The sequence below is a fragment of the Taurulus bubalis genome, assembly GCF_910589615.1.
Source record: "Taurulus bubalis genome assembly, chromosome: 5".
In the NCBI taxonomy this organism is placed as follows: domain Eukaryota; kingdom Metazoa; phylum Chordata; class Actinopteri; order Perciformes; family Cottidae; genus Taurulus; species Taurulus bubalis.
In genome coordinates this window covers 22,418,192-22,436,085 of record NC_136593.1, presented here as the reverse complement: position 1 = coordinate 22,436,085, position 17,894 = coordinate 22,418,192, and positions in this window count along the sequence as shown.

Genomic DNA, 17,894 nt, shown 5'->3' with positions numbered 1-17,894 from the left:
AGGCTAGCTAGTGTGTAGTAAAAGACAGTCTGGCGGCCGGACCGGAAGTGCATCTATTTATTAAATTGTATGTTTTTAATTTTAAATCTTACAAAGGGAAATTTTATAATTAAAAAATCCTACTTAATTATTTTTTTTAATTATGTTTAATATTAATTATTACACCATTAGACCACCATTACATTTTTCCTCTCGCGCACCCCCTAGAGGCAGCTCCACACTTTGGGAATCCCTGCCTTAGACGATCAGCGCCTTTCACCTGTCTGCTGTTTGAAAGCCGTATTGCAAGAAGAAGAAGAAATGATCTTTTATTGATGCCCTTGGGGAAATTATTCTCTGCATTTGATCCAGCCTTAGAATTAGGGAGCAGTGTGCTGCCATGTGAGGTGCCCGGGGAACAACTGGGGGTTCAGTGTCTTGCTCAATGACACTTTGACATGCAAACTATGTGGAGGCTGGGAATCGAGCCGGGTGCCTTGTGGTTACGGGACGACCACTCTCCCCATGAGCTACAGCCGCAAACGCTCCACATAATCAACAGACTCCCCATCGACACGGACAGCTGAAAAGACCCGCTAGTAACACGTGCCTATCCAGAGGAGTCTGTCAAAGTATACGACTGTGAAACTACGTGAGAGTAGTAAGACTAAACACCCAAACGTTGCTTAAGTGACGATTCTCACTGTGTTTCCTGGCTGTACTCACACTAACAACAGGGTCTTGCTCATTCTTTCACGTCTCAGCTGAATAAAAGAATAAACACATTTGGTAAGACAATGTTACATTGGTGCGTGGAACATAGCTAAGTTAGCTAGCTAGCTAGCAACCCAAGGTAACGGGCAGGTTGGTGTGATTGATGTACATTGTGCGAGCTGAGAGATATAGTTCAATGATCTGTTTCTGTAACCCCCAGACCTTCTGGGTAGTTTATGTTGTCACTGTCTGTTTCTGTTGTGTTCTCTGTCACAAACCTTGGCCGTTTCTCAATATGCGTTCTTTTCTGTACTTGTGTTCTCGTGGACTTGTGAAACGTCCCAGCCCAAATACTGTTCCAATTCAAAAGTCTGCTACTCGCCAAGCACGGTCCAAACACCCGGATGTGACTTGATTCGCCCAGTTTACCGGGGATGCATCGGAGGTGACTTGGGACAGACAAATATCTCAGAAAAACCGACCTGCGCCCTCTTGGGAGTCAAACTCCAAAAGAACAAGTCTGTACTACCCAGGCCCGTAGAGATTACCCCCGCACTGGGTCCAGCATTTCCCCTGTCAAATGGACGATCTTTGATCCACCTCAGACGGCACATGCACAGTCTACTGAAGAGAATGCACCCGGGCTGGCTTCTGGGAAATGTAGTTTTCTTATAGAACTTTGACGTTTTTCATTTTTGAACCGATTTACACAGTTTTTCACCTGAAAAGCCTTCAAATGACCCCAACACTTTGTTTTTGTGTGGTTTTCATTGCATATTCAGGTTCTTTAGGCTCTGTTCTTTCTAACAAGGGGTGTTATAGTATGTGAGACCTTGGTAAGGGTCTGAAGCACACATTTTGAACATGTCGGAAACCTCTCGAAAAGCATTCTTCTGTCATTCTTAATTAGATCATGCTGGATGTTTATAGTTATGATCAAAATATTTTATAAAAGTTTTTTTTTTCAATATACATTTTCTTCACAAGAAAATTCTGAAAAAAAACGATATGAAATAATACAAGTATTAGAACTCATTTGTGGTTCATACAACTATTTGAAAACTTAATCTTGAGACGCTCCCCCAGTACCGGGGGAATGGGTCTTCACAGTTTGCTATGTGACAGTTGATTGTTGCTGTGAATGATGCCTGGTTTGTGTACGTTCCAAACTTCCTTTCCTTCCAATCTCTGTGGCCATCAAAATGAAAGTCCCATTCACCGTTGACACTTAAATCATATTCTGTGACAGAGGATAAGGGATAGCCAGGTGTGCGCCAAGGTTCTGCAAGTCCAGCGAAGTCAGGCTGCAGTGAGGAGCCAGGCTGCAGTGAGGAGGCCTCGGGTAGCCGTGCGACAGCGTCAGATGAAACTTCTAATACTACACTTTACCCTGGTGACCGGGCACATTTCCCGGTGGATATTACTGATGCTGACATGAAAAAGTTCATTTTAAGGGACCATGTAAATGTGAAGGTCCGTATCTTAAAGATAAAAAGGGGAGATGTTTTTCTAAAGATTTGTATCATAGTGTCAAAAAAAGAAACCAAGATACAACGCAAATGGCTGTTTTACTCCCCCAAAATTGACAGAGAGCCCTATTGTGAGCCCTGTTGGCTTTTTGGTGAGAGAAGATCTGCATGCCATAACAGTGCCTGGACTACGGGAATAAATGATTGGCAAGGACTGTCTAGAAAAATCAAAGAGCACAAACACACTCGCTCACATACCTGTTCGTTTATCTTTGGATAATGACCGCCGGACAATACATTATCCCTTACATATGGGGTGGGGGGCTCTCAGGGTTATTCTGCAGGGGGGCCTCATGTGTTTCCGTTACGGCACTGGTACTACCCTGCTTGAAGTAAAGGCCTTGTTTTGAACCTGACTACTTTGCTTAAGGTCTGTTTCTGAGTCCTGCTCCCTGTGGTTCCCAGTTCCCTAACAGTTTCTCAAGAAAATGTATGGTACTATGTCCAACCTACAACAATTGCGACTTTCTGGACGTGCAAGATTATCTTTTAAATTGACAAGCATCGCGTGTGTAATTCATGGCGGTGTTTTGTTTTCTGTTGTGCATATTCTTTCCAAAGTAAGGGTCCCTCGGCATTAACCGGGAGAGGGCTGGGCTTTGGCTCTCTATAGGGGAAGAGAAGGTGAAAATATATGAAAGAGTAAGTTGTTGAAATAAACCATTACTCAATGTAAGTTTTACTTACATTCTGATGGAAAAGTGACACCTGCGGCAGGCAAGAAAGTTGTGGTTGGTCGGTCTTTAATAATTACACACAGTATTGACATTGCGTTGGTCCAATGATGATTTCAAAATGTCATCTTCAATTTACCACTGTATGTACTACGTTTGAGCAACTGACATGATAGTAAAGAATTATACTTTAACATTATCAAAAATATATATATATATATATATATTCTGTGAAAATTGCAAACTAAACATTACTAAACTTTTTTCCGCCCATATTTACGTTTCTGTTTTGAATTGAGCAGTAGCTTGATACTTGCGTTTGCCAACGTAAGTTAGCTTGTTGTAGCAGCCCTGAAGGACTGTTAAGCTAGCGGCGAGAACAGCGTTGGACTGGGGGCACGGAAGCGGCAGGACGCCACTGGGAAGCAGATGGAGCACTCTGCTGGCGAAGCCCCGGGCCTCGCTGCCTCAGCTGTTCTAAGAAAATGTACTGCATAATGTTGTGTTGAACATAAGACCGTAGGGATCAGTAGCCAACTAGTGTAAAATAACATTAAGCCGTGGGTTGGTTTTCCTCCTGTTCGACCCAATTTGTTGAGTCACCAGCCACCAATGCTGTTATTTCAATAGATCAGGCTTCCCCAGCATGGGAGCAGTCTGCCTCATCTTCCCTTCATATGGGGAGCGCTAAATGGTTGTTTTGTTTTTAGTAGCTTGGTCTCATTGCAAGGTTCTGCTCAGTCCAACCAACCTGGCCTTTAGATTTAATACAAAATACATTTTAAAATTTGATATTCAGTCAATATGTAACCCAGTGGGAAAGGTGTTGTCACCACTAAAGCCATTAGAGGGCAATGTCTCAGGGAAGCCAGCGAGACGTTTAAAGCAAAACAGGAAGTGGAATCCTTTGCTATAAGGGACGAACCGGTGGAGAGTTTGTTGTTTTCCGGGTCAGTAAATATGTTCAAAATGTTATTTCTATACTAAATCTCCGCCTCTGTGACGGCCAAGGTCTGGCTCTCGATAGCGATAGCACGCTCTGCGTTGTCGACATTCTCGGCCGCTTGTGTGTTTCTCCAGCCACCTTGCTTAACTAATAAAGCCTTTTTGTTTGGAACGCTGCGTCTCCCGTGTACTTTGTTGCGGCGCCTGAGCCGGGCCGTGACAGCATTTTAAAGACCATCCTACAGAGACACTTTCTGTTATCATTTATGTTCAAGTGTGTCGATTTTACTAACAGTAATGTTTATTTTCGTTATGTAGTGCTGTATGGGGTGAGTGTCCGTAGCCGCCACATGTGCATTTGAGCTAACGCAAAGAGAGAATGTAGTGAGTATGTTGTAATGTAATCATTTCTCTCTATTTATGGACTCAACTGTTTCATGTGTTTAATTTCAGAGTTAACTGTGTGGTATTGTTTGTTGTCTTTTATATGGTTTTAACATAAGTGCTACCACTACAGTTATTTGTGTACTTTATTTATGCACTTGATTTGAGAGAATGTGTTAAAGTGAGATCTTTGTGTTTACAGTGGAATTTGCCAAAAACCTAACATAAATTGAACATTCCAAATTAATTTAATACTGCTCTATTTCCTTAAGAGTATTCGAGAAATAAAGATCCCTGACTATAGCTCTGTCATTTCAAATTTCACCTGCCTACAAATATATATACTATTTTATAGTCAGGGTCGTAAGTATTTGGACTGTGACACAACTTTTCTTATTTTCTTATTTACAGGACTCTACACAGATTAAAAATGATGCAGACTTTCAGCTTTCATTCAATGGATATAACTAAACTATTGCATTAACAGTTTTGGAATTACAACCATTTTTAAACAGTACCCCACATTTTCAGAGGCTCAAAAGTAGTTGGACAAATGTTTTGATGGCCAGGTGTGACCTGTTGCCTCGTTATTTCATGACAAATTAAGCAGATAAAAAGGTCTGAAGATAATTAAAAATGTTCAGTTTGCATTTGGTAGCTGGTCAAGGGAACTCTCAGCATGAGGACAATAGAGGTGTCAATGCAAGTGTAGGAGCTAGGGCATTAAAAGGTTGACAAACTACACAAACCTATCAGGCAGATAGCAGAAACATTAGGATTGAACTTATCAACAGTTTGGTAAACCCCTAAAAATTAGAAATGTACTGGCAAGCTCACCAACAAAAAAGGCCTGGAAAACCACAGAAGACATGTCAAAGCAGTGTTGCCAACTTGGAGACTTTCCAAACCCTCTTGGAGACTTCTTTTGTGAAAAGCGACTAGCGACAAATCTAGAGACTTTTTTGTGTGTTATTGGAGACTTCCTGGTGTCTTGGGGACTTCCGAGAAAGCGCCGCACGTATCTACTGTCCTAGACCCACACGTCTCCTCGTCCAGACTAAAAATGAATCGCGCATGCGCACAGTCGCCGCTGATCCCGCCCTGGCTGGATGTAAATGTTTCTTCACTGTTACACTAAAATAAATGACCTCAGTCACCTTGTCCACTTTGTGTGCCTCTCTGTGACATCAGCTAAACATATAGTCATCATGTCTCAGTCTAACTGTACGCTCAAAAATATTTGTGTGGGAATCAAACCCTTAATGCAAACGCTGGCTGTAGCCATTTATTGGAGATGATACACGGCCATACTGCCTGTACTGTGAAGCAGATTTATGTCAAAATTTGTGTGATAAATAAACATATGCCAACTAAAAAACACTCAAAAGGCAAAGCAACATTATAACAGTTCCACCCAAAGCAAGCTGCCATTAATGAGTAAAACAATTGCTAAAGCACTATATTCCTGTCTCCTACAGCTTCCATTACAATTATGCAAATTAGGCGATGACGTCATTTAGCGACTTTTAGGACAGCCAATAGCGATTTTTCTTGCTGAGGAGTTGGCAACACTATCAAAGTCTACAACACTGGTGTCAAACTCGAGGCACGGCACGTCAATGCATGTCGATGTCGTGACCCGCAAAATTATAGCAGTGTTTCCTTTCCAGCGTTTAACTAAAGTGGTTTTCTTTAAGATCGATAAATAATCCCAAAATGTCCAGGATAAGAAAAATTGATGCAGAGGGAAGGAAAGATTTTAATGAAAGATGGGAAAGCAAATACATGTTTGTGCCTTTTAACCCATTGGGGGCGGGGCCCGCGTCGACGCGACCGGGCAGGTGTTTAAGTTTTTAATAAAAATTATATCATCACAATAATACGTCACATAGATATGGTTTACAATCTGGTGGATATGGTTTCCGCATCTGAGCATCTGTACATGGACGTGTCTTACGACGTGTGCAAAGCTTCAATGTGAGTCAGAAGATGCCAAGCAAAGAGTCCTGAGCAAATATATTGGATGGGACAGACGGCGCAGCTTCAGTGCCTGACGGATTCGCTAACAAGGAGCTACCCGGAGCTAACGGGCCATATAGCTGGCTACAGCGTTTGTGTGAGACTGAACAGTGAGTAATCAATTGTTGCCCTATCACCGTTAACTTTCTTACAGTGAACTTAGTACGACCAGTAGTGTTGGACCTCCATTATGTGTTTGTAAAACCGTATCTAACGTGTGTTTGTTGACGATAGCTTGGCGTTAGCACGTGACTAGATAGCGCCGTTTTGGATGTCTCTTCCGTGTCTACGACTGAACGGTGCATACTCAACTGTTGTCTCTATCACCGTTAACTTTCTTACAGTGAACTTAGTACGCCTAGTAGCGTTGGATCTCCGTTAATCGTTACAACAGTAGTGTTTATGTCACGTTAGGTGCTGCTAACACGGCGCGAGCTAACGAGAGCTAACGGAGATAATTGACTACAGCTATGAACGGTGGGTAATCAACTGTTGTCTCTATGACCGTTAACTTTATTTCAGTGAACTCATACTGACTTGTATTAATGTATTTTACAGAGTGGATTCAGAGCTGCAAAGGTCCAGAGGACAACATGCAACATGCAGCTGCAGCAGTCTCCCTGTCCGTCCGTCTGCCTGCCAACACATCACCATAGCAGGCCTCAAAGCCAGCCACAGCTCATCATCCCCACCATATAATAATACATTTGGTTTTTGACATTTATCTACATGTGTCTACCATTTTATTCATATATTCCACTGCTTTTGTGAACCTAAGACCTTTGGTAAACCAATTTCCATCACCAAAACCGCTATACCACATGAGTAAAGTTATGTTTTCACAACAAATATGAACAATTTCCAAAATCAAGATTCAATTTTTCAGCTTTAGTCATATTTTCTCTTTACACTTGTGCCTTGGGACAGTGGTGCCTCATTATATAGATAGCTGAGATTCATCTGTAATTGTTGTATGTATGTATCATATGCAAGTGACTTTAAAAAGAGAATTTTAAAAATGATGTAAAATCCAGAAAATGACCCCAGACCCCAGAGTGTTTAGGTGAAAAACCAGTATGTCTTCATGTGGCGGTGATGAAAGAGTACAATTTACGTCAGCATTTCAACACAAAACACTGAGCCAAGTATGCTAAATTTAGCCTCCAAGAATTAAAAGGCAGACTGTGATCGCAGCAGAATTTATATCCAGCTAGCCGAAGAGTTGTGGCGGTTACATGGCTTTTTCATTAGCTGTTGATGAAAGCACAGACACCACGGATACAGCGCAAGCTATCCATTTTCATAAGCGCCGTGAAGGCAGACTTGACTGTCAGTGAGCTGTTGGATGTAGCTGCATGCATGAGACGATGACCGGGAGGAACATTTGAGGCAGTGGAGAGGTGCGTAAGTAACTAAATTGCCCTGGGAAAAGTGGTGAAAAAAAACAAGCTTGGATGGACTAGTGAAGGAGAAAATCCAAAAAGCTAACTTCCACACACTTTCTGATAAATTATCATTGCATTACCCACCAAGAAGCTCTGTGTGAAAAGGTTCTGGAACTGGATGCTATAATGACCATAGTCATGAAAACCGTGAATTTCATTCGGGCGTGTGGCCTGAATCACCGCCAGTCCCAGTCATTCTTGAAGGAGTTGGGCTCGGAGCGTAGAGATGTGCCGTACACTGTAAAATGTAACAGAGATCCAGACTTACATTGAAATGAGTTAACTTTCAGACATGAAAATCCCTCACCTTTCGGCGGAATTCGCCGTTTTTAAACCAAAATATGTCATCCACGTGAATCACGTAGATCCGAAAAGTTTTTGTTTTTGGGAGAGGGAGTCAACTGTCCGCCGTTTCTGAGATTGGAGTGGGACACGGAAAAAAAAATGAGGTCGTGATCATCTTAGCAATAGGAGATCTTTGACGTTGCGAGTCTTGGCCAATCAGCGTTAAGATGTCTACAGTGGCTTAATTTTCCTCCCACCAGTTTAATAATAGCAAGCTAGTCAGCCTGCTAACACGTTAGCTAACGTTGTTGGAGAGATAGCGAGTGAGATTACTGGCAGCGGAGAGTCCGTGGCAGCGTGTGACGTCAGACAGGAGAGCGGCGAGTCAGCGGCGCTGCAGTTCTACTTACCGACACCTGACTACATATAAGGAGAGAACAATAGAGATTTTATCCAACTTTTATTTTAATAAAAAAAACGAAATGAGTTTCCTCCGTAGGGTGGCCGGGCTACTGTTTATATTTAAGGGTTTAAGATCTACGTGTAGGAAAAAGTGTATCCTCTAGTTAATTATAATCTATATAGTTATGCCGTGTTCACACCGGACGCGGCGCGAATTTGCGGCGCGACCAGATTACATGTTAAGTCAATGCACAGACGCGTTAGGTTGCAAAAAAGCGGATTTTTCGCTGGGCGTCGCGATAGAGGCGAAACGGCGTTGCGAATATTCGGAACTCCGCTTTTTTGCCGGTGTTCAAATATTTCAACTCCAGCGAATAATTCGCATGACGCGGAGTTGCGAAAGCCAATCAGCGTTGAGAAGCTCCGCCAGGCCGGGGTGGGGGGCACGGTCGGGATTACATTTCACCCAGATACAACAGATACGTTTTTCTGATTGGCTATTCGTGTAGCCCATTTCTTTTTATTGATTGGCAGGGGATTCGGGGGAGACGTGCTTGATTCCTCCATGGTGAGGGCAGCGCGACCAGGTCATATTTGCGCGCTGCGGCACATTAAATAGCCTAGAGTTTTTTTTCAGCGTGAGAAATACGATGTGTGGCAGGAGGGCGTGACTTAAGACCGAAATGCGTGACACTTGAGAGCCCTGTGAATGAAACTGCTGGTCCGCTGAAGGAGCGCTGGAAGCGGCTTCATTCAGACACTCGTCCTGGAGGAGTCGGAGCTGTGTGCGACTACGGATAATATTATGAACCCAGACACGGGGGTGGTTGATGTTCCGACGTGTGTGGGACTTCCTCAACAAGTATAAAGCAGAACTAGTGGTTATTTATCTGGTGGATGAAGGAAATAGTAAATGTTTTCAAGACAGAGATAAGAAAAAACGGATTAACCACAGAGCGAATTTTTTACCTGCGGCGCGATATAGGCGAAGTGGCGTTGCGAAAATTCGCAACTGTTTTGGTGTGAACACGGCATTATGCGGTTATAATCACTGTCACACAGAGAGAGGTGTGCATGTTCAGGTTTACTGGTGGAAACATTATTCAGTGTTCTATCTAGACCAGCAGTTCCCAAACTTTTTAGGCCACGCACCCCCTTCTACATCCCGACCGGGTTCACGCACCCCCAATCCCCCACACCTTAAAAAAAAACGCAACAGAGCCTATTTATAGCCGCGTAAAATCGGACCAATGCGAGAACTGTTTGCTCGCGCGTGGCGTTTGTTACAAGATTTAGTCCGCTGTATACATTTCAGTTACACAAGGCGATAAGAGCAATAAGGGGCCGTTCACACCAGACGCGACTCTCAAAAACGCGTCGCTAGCAAAACCATTGTTTTCCTATGGTACGGCGCGCCTTTCATGCGTGCTTTTTAAATGCCGCACGACGCGTTTTTCTAGGGGTTTTTTGGCGCGCTTAAAAGTTGAAATATTCTCAACTTTAAGCGCCTTCCGCGAAGTCGCACAGCTCAGTCGCACAGCTCCCTGGATGGCGAGGGCACAGGCTCAGAGGCAGATTGCATTTCACATGTATTTACTTAAACACAGTAAGCCACGTAAAGAACAAAGAGTGGCACATGCATAGGCTCAGAAACGGATATAAATAAAAAAGGAGGAGTCCATATGAGGATGTTCACATGCAGCGCAGCCTGCAGCAAGAGAGCTAGAGAGGCAGAGGGAGAAAGTGAGAGACGTGAGTCTCTCTCACGTGAATGAGACTGCAATTGTTTTTGGCTGTTTTGTAACTCTTCCAATTTTGATCTAAAAAATGTAAGGGGCTTCTGACTTGCACTGACATGCTTGTTCAGGTGGCGGCGCAAATAAGAGGCTTCAGACAGCTGTTAGCCAGAACCTCACTGCACAACACGCACTGTGGCTTCGGGCAATCTGCATTGCCAATCCAAGCTCACTCTCGTCTCCTCTTTCTCCGACTCCCGGTCGATTTCTTATCCCGGTCTCTCCCCAACGCACCTCTCCGTTTCTCTCGCCTCCGGTTCCTCCCTCTCTCTCTGTCCCTCTCCTCTATAATTACTGATAGCTTCAGATGTCCCACCAGACAGCTTCCCCGATTTCAGCCAGTTTAACATGTTTTCATGGATGTTGCTGAATGAATGAAATGACGTTAGGTGCACAAGCTAGCTAGTGTGTAGTAAAAGACAGTCTGGCGGCCGGACCGGAAGTGCATCTATTTATTAAATTGTACGTTTTTAATTTTAAATTTAAATCTTACAAAGGGACATTTTATAATTAAAAAATCCTACTTAATTTTTTTATTTTTATTATGTTTAATATTAATTATTACACCATTAGACCACCATTACATTTTTCCTCTCGTGCACCCCCTAGAGGCAGCTCCACACTTTGGGAATCCCTGATCTAGACTAACAGTGACGTCTCCTCAAAGTAAAGTGGTATAACAGTATGACATAATATGGTCAAATAAAAAGGCTGGTACATTATACATATTATGGCATATAAGTGTAATATTATGAAGTGAAATGTAGTAGTCGCAAAACAATATTCAGTATAGTATTGCATATTGCAAGTATTAAGTCTACAAAATATATATACACACACACACACACACACTACCGTTCAAAAGTTTGGGGTCACTTAGAAATTTCCTTATTTTTCAGAGAAAAGCACTGTTTTTTTCAATGAAGATAACATTAAATTAATCAGAAATACACTATACATTGTTAATGTGGTAAATGACTATTCTAGGTGGAAACGTCTGGTTTTTAATGAAATATCTACATAGGTGTAGGCCATTTCCAGCAAGTATCACTCAGTGTTCTAGTGGTACATTGTGTTTGCTCATCGCATAGAAGACTAATGGATGATTAGTAAACCCTTGTGCAATTATGTTAGCACAACTTAAAACAGTTATGCTAGTGAGAGAAGCTTTACAACTGGCCTTCCCAATGCATAGCATCACATGTGTGGGTTCCATTATACTCTCAAAATGGCCAGAAAGAGAACTTTCATGTGAAACTCGCCAGTCTGTTCTTGTTCTTAGAGATGAAACCCCAAACTTTTGAACGGTAGTGTATGTGTGTGTATGTATATGTGTGTATATATATATGGGTATTGACAAAAGAATAATTAAAACCCATAATGATCATAGTTTGTCAGCTTCTCGACGAGTGACGCTGTTTGACACTGACTCGCCCGTCACCCCCCCAGTACAGTAGAAGTAGAAAAAACAATTGCATTCATTATTAGTCGTCTCAATATTTGTCACAGGATCCCAGTTTATTTCAGATGTATTATTCTGAAAGTGAGAGACTGGATAGAAAATGTCCTCCAACACGAATCAGTCAATGTCAACTATTGATCTCGACAATCAATGGCTCCTCAGAGTCAGGATGTTGGACGCATGCAGCCAGGCCCCCTTTACAGCCAGGCAGCTTATAGCCAGCTCTATAGCCAGGGATAGGTAAGACAGTAAGAAGAGGTCAAGGAGAGATATCATTCAGAGCTGAAAGGATTAGTCCATACATGATATGTCAATCTAAAACAATTGCTAAAATAAGTCTGGTTTCATAGAAGTCTACGGGAAAGCGACTTTATGGCCCAATCTCCACCTGTAAGCACTCACAGACTTTGAGGCGAAGTCCTTGAGGGTTTAGTTCTGTCCCATTGTCACATCGTAGAGTGCTTGAGTCTCTGGCAGGCATTTTGAGCCCTTTATGAACCCTTTCCGTAAGTCAGCATTAGATGCCGACTGTGCCTATGGGAATTACCCACAGTTCATAGCAATGTGACGTTAAACACGCCATGAAAGAATGTGAGACGTAAAAAAAAAAAAGGTAAACAAAGAGGCACGTGGGCTTTTAACCCGATAAAATACATTTAGACTACAACATTAGGGATTAAAGATGGAACATAAAAACACATGAAATCAGAGGAATGCAAGCAGAGATTATATTTATATTTATTTACATTTATCAAACATTTCATTTTGACAAAACGAGTAAATAGATCATTTAAAATTACTTCTCATCTCGTGAGGAAGACGTTGTTTAGAGTCAAACAGACCATAATGCAGAGTATGCTTTAGGGCCGGGGATTACTATGATTGATAGGTCTCTATAATATTAATACTAATGACTTTATTTATGTAGCACGGAGTTTACAAAGTGCTTTGACAGACAAAGTCGGCAATAAAACAACATAAAGTCCAAAAGTCTCTGCTGGTCCAGCTTCATGTATCCAGTGGTTCACATTCACAAAGAAAACATGTTCAATTAGTTTACAACTCTGTTAATGATTCAATTGTAAAACCGGTAAATAATGTGAATATAAAAATGATTCATAAACGCGCCAGTAATGAAGGTCCTATGAATATCATCGTTTATTACAGAACGAGCTCCTGTCGTTAACCTAAAATACTTATTTTATAACATTGATAATTTTCATGAAAATAACAACTTAAACAGATTCCAGTACTTCTTCTTTGAAGTCACCATCATGTCATACAATTGTATTAATACTCTATATATTTAATAAGAGAGAAGGAAAGATTTACTTTTAATTTTTTTTTTATTCATTCAAGGGGAGAGCCTGTAGTAGATCCATCATGAATAGGACTAATTGGAATATTAGTGTCCAATTAGTGTTTTTTGATTATGTGGGAGGAAACCTGAGTACCAGGAGTGAACCCACGCAAACACAGGGAGAATATTCAAACTTCACACAGAGACAAAGGTAGAGATGTGTCTCTGTGAGGCTGTAGTGATCAATTAAATCACTGCTGACTGTCTTTGGGGAAAGAGGGGACGGGAGGGAGATGGAGGGAGGGAGGGAGGGGGAGAAAGAGGTCACTGCTGATCTACATCAGCTGTAACCTCTTCCGCCTGTCCACCACCATCACACGTTGACTTTCTGCCAAGTTGGCCGAAAAACCCCGTCTTCACCTTTTCCTTCTTTTTCTCTTCCTTCTTATTTTTTTTCACCATCTTATGCAGCTCTGTCGTTCTATCCACGATCTTCTTTCCAAAGAGACCTTTGCTTTTCTTCTTCTGCGCAAGGCAGACGTCTGCAAGGTCCTTGTTTTCTTTGGTTAGATTTTGGACTTTGACTTTAAGCTGCTCTCCTTCAGACTGATTACTCCACAGTGGCTATCACTGCTGACTCTGTCTTTGGGGATAGAGGGGACGGGAGGGAGGGGGAGAAAGAGGTCACTGCTGATCTACATCAGCTGTAACCTCTTCCGCCTGTCCACCACCATCACGCGTTGACTTTCTGCCAAGTCGGCCGAAAAACCCCGTCTTCACCTTTTCTCTTCCTTCTCCTTATTTTTTTTCACCATCTTATGCAGCTCTGTCATTCTATCCACGATCTTCGAAAGATCTACGAAAGAGACCTCTGCTTTTCTTCTTCTGCGCAAGGCAGACGTCTGCGAGGTCCTTGTTCTCTTTGGTTAGATTTTGGACGTCGACTTCAAGCTGCTCTCCTTCAGACTGATTACCCCAGAGCGTCTCAGCGAGCGTTTGGCCTTGAGTTGTCCATTCTGATTCACTCGCTTTGGCTTTGACTTTCAGCTGCTCTATTTCGGACTGATAACCCCACAGTGTCTCTTCCAGCGTTTTGACCTGAGTCCTCAGGCTGTGTGCTTGAGTTGCCCATTCTGATTCACTCACTTTGGCTTTCACTTTAAGCCGCTCTATTTCGGACTGGTTATTCCCCAGCGTCTCAGTGAGTGTTTGGATTTGAGTCGAGCAAGTTGCCCATTCTGTTTCACTCGCTATGGCGAGAAGTAGCTTTACTTCCTCCTGATGACTTTCCTGCGTCTCTTCAAAAAGGACGCGACAATGCCAGCTTAGGTCTGCAGAGGCCCATTCTTCATCCCGCTCTATTGCTTTAAGGCGAAGAAGCTCTAATTTAGCTTGGTGACTCTGCTTCAGTTTTGCAGGCTTTTGGCGCTCAGCTTCCACCAGTTGTTTCTTGGGCTTGGCAATTTCCAGGTCTTTGTCCACATTGCGCGCTTGAGTTCTCTCCAGGCGGCTATATTTCATTTCCCCTTCGTGAACCCGTCGGGCGAAATTCCACTTTTCGATATCAGCTTTGACAATTCTCTTAGACATCTCGCTTTGTTTGGCATTTAGCCAGGAGATGTGATAGTTCGCATAACCCAGTGGATTTTGTGGGAAATCCTGAGGGGAAAGTCGTGCAGACTTGAAACCATCCTTCTCACGTACGTCCACTGCACCAACTATAGCCTGTGGTGGATTGGCATGTTGGTTCTGTGGAGCACACTTGAAACCCTCCTTCTTACGTATATCCACCGCACCAAATATGGCTTGTTGCGGATTGGCATGTTGGTTCTGTCTATAACAAGACTTGGAAGTCATCTTCGCATGGGATATGTTTAGCAGTTTGTACACTTGTATGACGAGTTCGATACTAGAGATAAACTCTATGGGGTGGTGTATGACAAGTTCAATACTAGAGATAAACTCTATGGGGTGCTGTATGACAAGTTCAATACGAGAGATAAACTCTATTAAGGGTCCAGAGGACAACATGCAGCATCGCTTTAGCCTCCAGTCCGTCTCTGCCTCCAGTCCGTCTCTGCCAGTCCGTCTCTGCCAAATCACTGCAGGCCACAACGCCAGCCACAGCTCATCACCTCACCATATAATAATACATTTGATTTTAGACATTTATTTACATGCTTCTACCATTTTTTTATTCATATAATTCACTGTTTTTGTGAACCTAAGACCTTTGGTAAACTAATTTCAAGCACCAAAACAGTTCGACCTCTTGAGTAAAGCTATGTTTTCACAAGAGATATGAAAATTTTCCAAAATCTAGATTACATGTTTCAGCTTTAGAGTAATATTTCTCTTTACACTTTTGCCTTATGACAATGGTGCCTCATTATATAGAGAGCTGAGATTGTTCTGCAATTGTAGATGTAAAACACATGGGTATCTATCATACAGACATGAAAATCCCTCACCTACGCGAAGCGTGTAGATCCGAAGAGTTTTTGTTTTTGGGAGAGAGGGGGGGGGGTCAACTGTCCGCCGTTTCTGATATTGGAGTGGGACACGGAAAAAACTGAGGTCGTGATCATCCTAGCAATAGAAGATCTTTGACATGGCGAGACTTGGCCAATCAGCGTTAAGATGTCTACAGCGGCTTCATTTCCCTCCCACCAGTTTTTTAATGGCAAACTAGTCAGCTAGCTAACACGTTAGCTAACGTTGTTGGAGAGACAGCGAGTGAGATTACTGGCAGCGGCGAGTCCTTGGCAGCGTGTGACGTCAGACAGGAGAGCGGCGAGTCAGTTCTACCTACCGACAACTCACTACATATAAGGAGAGGACAAGTGGAGATTTTATCCAACTTTTATTTTAATAAAAAAAACGAAATGAGTTTCCTCCGTAGGGTGGCCGGGCTACTGTTTATATTTAAGGGTTTAAGATCTACGTGTAGAAAGAAAGTGTATCCTCCAGTTAATTATAATCTATAGAGTTATGCTTATATATATATATATATATATATATATATATATACATATATATATATATATATATATATATATATATATATATATATATATATATATATATATATATATATAGTTATGTGGTTATAATCACTGTCACACAGAGAGAGGTGTGCATATTCAGGTTTACTGGTGGAAACACTATTCAGTGTTCTAGACTAACAGTGACGTCTCCTCAAAGTAAAGTGGTGTAACAGTATGGCATAATATGGTCACATAAAAAGGCTGGTACATTATACATATTATGGCATATAAGTGTAATATTATGAAGTGAAATGTAGTAGCAAAACAATATTCAGTATAGTATAGCAGTATTGCATATTTTAAGTATTACGTCTACAAAATATATATACACACACACACACACACTACTGTTCAAAAGTTTGGGGTCAAGAAAAGCCCTGTTTTTTTTCAATGAAGATAACATTAAATTCATCAGTAATACTCTATACATTGTTAATGTGGTAAATGACTATTCTAGGTGGAAACGTCTGGTGTTTAATGAAATATCTACATAGGTGTATAGAGGCCCATTTCCAGCAACTATCACTCCAGGCCAGGATGAGGCAGACAGTGAAAGGGCAGGTCAGTCGACAAGTGAAGACGCAACATCACAGTCTGGTTAATTATAAGGAAAAGATTCATATGTCTGAAAAGTAACCATAGCAAAGTGTCTCCTAATGTTCATCTGTGATGTGATCACCTTTCTGTTGCTTGTAAAAGCTATGTTTTAGTCCAGTGTTATAGTTCTAGTTTAATTTTTCAGAGCCCAGGGTACAAAACTAACTTTTACCATTACAACTTTGTTTTGCTACAAGAAGTTTCTTTTATTTGAGTTTTAACAAAGATGTAAAATAAACAAGATACTATCATATATAGTATATAGTTTAAACTATATGTAACTATAGTTTAAACTATATGTAACTTTAAAGGACAATAAATGTAATCGTATTTGCAGAAAAATCACAATGTAATTACAGTGTCACTTTTGTGTTATAATATTGTTTTATTGTTATTGTTAATAAGACAGTCCAGATGGATTTGAGCCAGAGTGTCCTGCTCCTCCTCCTTCTCCTCCTGCTGCTCATCCTGCTTCTTCTCCTGCTGCTCCTCCGGCTTCTCCTTCTCCTCCTCCTGCCGCTGCTGCTGGTCCTTCCAGACCACCCTCCGGTATGTGCATGACCAAAGTTGGATTTCATTTCTTTAATATGATTATAATTTATGCATTCATGGTATGTATTTCACAATGACAAATATGAACTATCTTTCAAATATCTTTGCAAGCTATTGTAGTGATGGAATGCAATAGTTTCATAAAATATGGTGTTTCCATTTCATACAGGAAGAAGAAGGGCCCAAAAAAGGCCGGCAACAACATCGGCCAGCGAGCGGGAGAAGGAGATCGAGGAGCGGCTCCTCGAATCTCTTAAACAATCTACTGTGCCTCTTTCTGAGGACGAGCTTTTCATGAGAAGCATGGTTCCTTCCCTGGAAAGATTGCCACCCCAGCAAAAAAATTACGTAAAATTTCAGATGCATGAATTGCTCTATGAAGCCAGCACTGTGATGCTGAATTTGGAAACATTGGAATGAAGGTCTGGGGGACAATCTTTCCAGGGAACGAACCAGCTTCAAACCTGTTCGGTTTCATTTCTTTGTTTGTTTTGTCCGTTTGACATGATTGCACTTTTTTTTCATATACTATATTATTATTATATATCTATATTATTATTTATATATCTATATTATTATTATTATAGATCTATATTATATATATATATCTATATAATTGTATATATCTATATATATATTATTGTATATATCTATATTATTGTATATATGTTTATATATTATATTATATATATTATTATTAATGTTAATATTGTTAATTGGGTTTGAAATAAATGTATTCAATGTTACTTATTCCATGTTCTTTA